Source organism: Canis lupus, chromosome 16 (assembly GCF_048164855.1).
Source record: "Canis lupus baileyi chromosome 16, mCanLup2.hap1, whole genome shotgun sequence".
NCBI lineage: Eukaryota > Metazoa > Chordata > Mammalia > Carnivora > Canidae > Canis > Canis lupus.
Window position 1 is genome coordinate 51,720,889 of NC_132853.1, and position 6,926 is coordinate 51,727,814.

A 6,926-nucleotide genomic window follows, 5' to 3' on the forward strand; every position below is an offset into this window, starting at 1 on the left:
ATTTTTTAAAAAAAGATTTTCAAAATTCATTTTAATAACATTATTATTTCAACATGAATCAATGTTAAAAATATTTATATATATTTTATGTATTTTTTACTAAGTTTATGAAAGCCAGTGTGTATCTTATACTGACAGCACACATCGATTTGCATTAACTGCACTGCAGGTGCTCAACAGTCACATGTGGCTAGAGGCTGGAGACAGCTCATGGAGCTCAGGCTGTGGGGAGCATCTTCATTTCAAGGGGAGAAAACAAGCAGGTAGGATGCACCAAGGAATGGCAGAGAGCCTTGGAGAGGGGCCTAGAGACTCCTTCTTGGAGACTTTTCAGTCTGGATCGGCCTGCTTCACTCTTGGCATGTTGAAGATAGTCTGGCTTCAGGGATGGTTCCTGAGCTCTCGTTCCCAGACCCACACTTCTGGGTCTACAGGGCCTTGTCATGTGTATGTCACCCAAGAGACAGTGTGAGGTAGGGAGGTAAGCCCTGGGCAGGAATCAAAACATGCAGGTTCTAACCCCAGCTAGGCTTTGAACTCTGTATGATATGGGTAGGTCATATCCCATCTGTAGGCCTCAGTTTCCCTGATGATAAATGAGCAGCTTGATTGGTTGTCAGTTCACTGGTTATGAAGGACATGAGAGGAAATTTCCCCATGCCTCCCGCTTTCCCACTCCACACCTAAAACCCAGAGACTCACACTGAATGGCAGAGAGGAAAGGGGATGACACAGGGGCTCCTACATGCTTAGGGCAAGCCTATAGGGCTATAGAATAGAGGACTTCTAGATTGGCACCCTTTGCCAGGTCCCACTAAGTTACCACCTGCTAAACACAACCCCCTTTCCCCCCGGCCACCACACTGGCCTGCCACAGCTCTAGTCAATTCATAGACGTATGTTGAGCCCTCCTGTAAGCCAGATCCTCAAAGCACTGCTGCTCAAGAGGCTCACATATTGGGGTAAGGCACTGTCTCCTGACATGTGGATGAATTGATTCCTGAGGACATCCCCTTAAGCCCACTGCCTCGCTAGCCCACATTAGTTGAACAGGTTCATTGAAAGACACATGTAGATCTTTGTCCTCAAGAAGCTTATGATCTAACCTGGAGACTGATTATCCATGGAAAGCCAATACTCCCAGGAGGTGAATGCTAAGGCACAGAGAAAGACAAGAGGGTAGAGAGGCTGCTACAGGATGGGTGGTCAGGAAGTCAGCTGGAGGAGGGGTTCCAATCTGAGCCAGTTTGGAAGAGGGGATAGATCACTCTAAGGAGCCACAGGCCCACAGGTATGAGAACACACAGTGGGATCTGTGACTCGAGCCCATGGTCAGGCAAGGAAGCAAAGGCTCTGGGTTTGGGAGCTGGAGATGGACCAGACCAAGAAAGATGAGTTCTAGGCCAAGGAAGCAGCAGCAGAGAGACACTGATGGTGTCTAACAGATAAAGAAGCTGAAGCTCAGAGGAATGAATTCATTTGTCTGAAGGATCAAGTTGGAAAACCAAACTCAGGCTCTCTCTATCAAATCCTGAACTCTTCCTACTATCCCATGACTCCATGGTCCAGGAAATGGGAACCCAAAAGGAGGAGATGGAGATGACCAAGCAAGGTGCTCAGGATGGGTGAACTATGTTCAGAGGAAAGCGGAACTCACTTGAGCCACAAACCCCTCAGAGGCTGCCACACTGGAGAACTGATCCGGGACACCTGCTCCAGCTGGTGCCCATGCCCTGGTTGCTAGCTAGCAAAGCGCCTGAGCACAGGCCACCCACTGCATAACTCTGGGCACTTAACCTCCCTGAGGTTCTGTTCTCTTAGCTGTAAATTAAGTTACCTGTACACAAGGGGCTTTGTAAGGAACGAATGAGATTACTCAAGTCCAGAGAGCCATTTCTCAGTCAGTGCCTTAAGTCTAAATTAAGCCGATTGATTGTTCCATGTTCCACTGCTCTCCCCAAGCAACTGCTCCCGACCTCATGCTGTCTCTGCCTTCCTCCCACCTCCTCTCCTCCCAAGGATACCCGCACCTACACCTTGCTCCATGTGGCCCCAAAGAGCCGAGGACTCGGGAGGCATTTCTCTAGTCTGGCAGAAGGCCTCCTAAAAACCGTGCTGATCCCCCCCCCCCCCCCACGAATGCCTAATGACCATGGGAATCACTTAACAGGAGGAAAAGCCAGACCTTTGCCCTGGCTTTGCTCACAGGTGATGGGGTTAATCGGGAATTCTCTTTGCTTTGCTCAGGGCTGTCGGTGGGGGTCTCGCTCCCTGATGACCTGGGGACACATTAGTCAGTGATAAGTGGGGCTTTCCAGCCCCTTTTATCCTGTTTACAATACATTGGCTCTCCTTGGACAAAACCCTGCTTCCCCCACCTTGCTCCTGGCTGTTATGGCTACATGAGACAATTTGCTGATGGACTGTCCACAGAGGGCAGCTTTCTTGAACACCCGTCTCCACCTCCCACAGCACCCGGGGCAACATCCCCTCCACCTGGTGGGTCCTGGAAGGAGACGCAGTTGCTTGTTTTTCTTAGCTCATTGCAGTCTCTGAATTCAGAAATGTCATCCTTTCTGTCTGCTCAGCTTTAATAGAAGGAGTGGGAGAGCAAACCCAGAGGCAGTGAGATTATGTTTCTCTGGCTTTGGAGAGTGACTAGGGTTTTGAGGCTGTCCAAAGCAGAAGCCATCAGAGGTGTCTTATCTGTGGCAAGGCCCTCTTTGGGTCAAAAGGCAGGATGACACAACAGCTACCTGGAGGGCAGTGGGTGACTGCAGCCTGGACCTAGCTCCCCTTTCCCGCTGTCAGCTTGGGCAAGCAAGTTCATTTCTCTGAAGCTCAGCATGCTTGTCTAGAAAACCAGGGTGGCAATGCTGGTCCTGCCTGCCACCCCCCGCCCCCCGCCAGGTAGTTATAAGCACAGAATGAGAACCTGTTGAGAAAGTACTTAAGGGAAAGGCATTTTGTTTAGCACTCTGCACTGATTGCAAGTGACAAGCCTTTCAGCAAGAATGGCTCCTCTGATGTAGGCAGTTTATAATTGCCTCAAAGTCAACCCTCAAACAATTCTGGGCTTCCGAAAAAAATGATTTGACTAAAACAGAGTCCACTGCAATGCAACAGATATTCAGCAAACACATACCTTATACCAGTCACTGAGCTGGACGCTGGGGAGGTGCAGCGGAGAAAGCCACATCTTCTGCCCTCAGGCTGGTGGATAGAGAACTGAGACACCCATGAAAAGTGCTAAGAAGGAGCACTGGGTGCCAGAGCAGCACGGGGAGGTGTTCCTACCCAGCCTGGGTGTCAGGGGTGCTCCCCAAGGGAGGTGAAACCAGAGCTGAGACTTGAACAAGTGGGAGGGAGTTCATCAGGCCTGAGGCAGAGGGAAGGGTGCAGAAGGACTAGTGCATACAAAGGTGAGAGGACACAAAAGCTCTTGTGAGAACAGCCATAATCGATGTGGTCAATAAGGAGGGCTCTGTCTGCCAAGATAAGAATTTTTTACTGGGTTCTGTAGGCATCAGGGAGCTATCAAAAGTCCCCACATATGTATGACAGCAAATCTCTGTGTTAGAAGGATCGCTTGAGCATCTACAAGAAGATGATTGAAAAGGGGAGGGAGTGGTCGAGGAATGATGGGGCATCTTGACGGGCTCTCATAATCTGGTAGGGAAAGTGAGGTGTATTCACAGCTGGCATGGTGGTGTGTGAGCATAGGTAGGATGGACATTAGGGGCAATGGGGCTCAGAAGGAAACAGGACCAGGAAATGCACTGGGAAGGAGGCAGAGACCAGGGCTGGGGAATAGAGGGAGCACGACAGTTTGGGAGAAGGGGTCTGAATGAGGTGGCCAGAGACACACAACAGATTAATTTGGTTTCAGAGACAAGAATCAAGTTCTATCAAATTGGATGGGTCAAAAATACTCTTCAGAGGTTTCAAGTTTATCACACCACAAAAGGAACAAATAGGCTGACCCTGGATTGGTGTGCCAAATCCTGAAACCATAGAACTGTGGGGCACCTCTTGAAGCTCAAATAAAAGGAGAGAGCATGAAGACATCATATTGATTTTCTTGAAATGTTACTTGACTCCATTAGCCAAGGCTCAAAGGCCTACAGACGTTCTCCAGGGCTACAAGATGGAGGCAAGACAGCTTTCCTGTCAGCATTCCAGCTTCATCTTTCTCTACTGTAGAGACCCTCCGCTCTGGCTCAGAGGGACCACACAGACGGCCTGGTCCCAAATTTACCTCCCTGCTTGCCAGGAATGCCCTGTGCCTGCCTCTCCATATGTGTTAAACTCTCTTACACTTCAAGATCCAGATGAAATCTCGTCTCTTCTGGAAAGCCTTCTTTCATCATTGACATTCAGAGGGATCTCTTCCTTCCCTACATTCTGACAGAACCCAATTGTCTTTGGCATTGTTACCTTTTTGTTGAGTCCTGTACCCTGTCTTTCCATCTAGAATGGGTGGGACTTCTCTCTCTCTTTTTAAAGATTTTATCTATTTATTCATGAGAGACACACAGTGAGAGAGAGAGAGAGAAGCAGAGACATAGGCAAGAGGCAGGATCCAGGCAGGGAGCCTGATGTGGGACTTGATCCCGGGTCTCCGGGATCAGGCCCTGGGCTGAAGGTGGCGCTAAACCGCTGAGCCACCCGGGCTGCTCTGGGGACTTCTTTTCTCACTTCATCCATGTACCTCCAGCCTAATTACCCTTTCTCCTCTGCCAACTAGTTTCAGTGTGTGGAAGGCAGGGGTGCAGTCAACACTGAAAGAGATCATATTCTAGGAATGCAGTGATTAAGACCTAAAGAATTCAAGAGAAGACATAGTTGGAAGGTATATTATTATAAATTTATACTAAAAAATTCTGAACAGTGAATAGTTACTCATATTTTCCTGCATACTCTAGGGAAAACTCACCATTAGTGTCATCATCAGGGAAGCACAGTAACAAACTTTGGGTCATCAGAAGTCAGTATTCATGTGAAGTGTGAAGGATGATGTAGCATCATGAGTAATAATGTAACTAGCATTAAATAAATAAATCAAGACTCAGTTCAAGTATCATCATCTCTTTGAAGTCCTCTTGAATCCCCAAACTAGGCTAAGTGTCACTTCTCTGCCATCACATAGGTCCTAATTATCTCTATCCCACACTTGCCATGTGGTATTCTAATGATCTCTGTAGATATTTTCCCTCTGTGTAGATGTGTATATTAAAAAAGGAAAAGTAAAATAAGATGAAATCAGAGAGGGAGACAAACCATAAAATATTCTTAACTCTAGGAAACACACTGAGGGTCACTGGAGGGGAGAGGAATGGGGTAACTGGGTGATGGGCATTAAGGAGGGCACTTGATATAATGAGCACTGGGTGTTATATGTGACTGATGACTCACTAAACTCTACCTCTGAAACTAATAATACACTCCATGTTATTTAATTGATTTTAAATTTAAAAAAATAAAGAACTTCTATGGCAAACTGATGGATGTTTTACTCTTCTTTGTGTCCCAATCCTTGCATTGTGCCTGATATGAGTTTGAGTTCAATGAATATGTATATGAGTTCAATGAATATATGTATGAAAATTCATGGAAAGAGACCACTGGACTAAGTCAGGTAGACTCTGAGGAGCTAGAAAACAGCTCTAGGAGAACAAAGGAGAGATTGGAAGGCAGGCCATCCACAGAGATGTTGGCAGTGTAGATCAATTGTCAAGGTGGTTTAGTCATTAAAAGAAATAAGATAGTTAAAAGCACAGCAAGATGGAGTTTTCTTCTCTTTAGAGAAAGCCCTACGCCCATAATAAAGACCTAAGAAACTGAGAAGCAGAGGGGAGGTCCTCTGGACTTCTATTTCCTTATCTGCCTTACCCACCTCACTGGGATGCTGTGAGGTCCAAAGAAGAGCAAGACATAGGCATAAAAATTGAGAAAATTTAAAATTTCTTTCCAACCTCTAAAAGCTTCTAACTACTTACAGAATTTTTTTTTAAATCTATAAATAAAAATGTACACATGACATTGAAGATCCCCCATGATCTGGCTCCAACTTTCCTTCTCACACTATTATTGCCCCCAAGCCCCCTAAACCCAGCCACAAGAGGTCTATGTTCTTTCCCATTATTTTCCTTTTCTCAAGCTATCCCCTCAGCTGCAAACGTCCTTCCCTTCATCTCCATTAGGCCAACAAAATAAACATTTACAGGGGCACCTGGGTGGCTCAGTTGGTTGAGGGACTGTTGGTTTCTGCTCAGGTCATGATCTCATGGGTGTTGGGACAGAGCCCAGCATTGGGCTCCACTGGGTGGGGGGTCAGCTTGAGATTCTCTCTTTCCCTCTCCCTCTGCCCCTACCCTCTGAGTGAGCTGCTCTCTCTCAAAAAAATAAATCTTTTTAAACATAAACATTTACAGAGGGGTTAGCATGTGCAAGACACTGTTAAAATTCTATTGATTCTTCAACAAAAAAACAAAACACTTGATTCTTGAAGGCCCCATTCATAGGCTCTTTCATCCACGAACTCTTCTTGCTTTTCTCCAGAAAAAAAAAAAAAAAAAAGGTACTTTGTATCAACTGTAGCACTTTTCTACTTGATAATGTAGCTGGAGGGCATAATTAGCTCTGTCAACAGACTACGAGAGAAGAGATATTTGAAGGCTATCTTTCCTGTAATCCTGCTCCCAGTATCTGTGCCTGGTAATAGTAGGTGCTCATTAATAATTAGAATGGGAAAATGTTTGGGAAAGAATGTACATGGGTGGACAGTCTCTTAGGACACAAAACTGGGTTGGCTCCAGGATACAGGAAAATAAAAGCATCAACTTGTCAAAGGAAGAGGAACATCTCCTCCCTTGGAAGGAACTGCAGATAAGCCTGGGAGGGTGGACACGGGTTAGGTCTCTGTG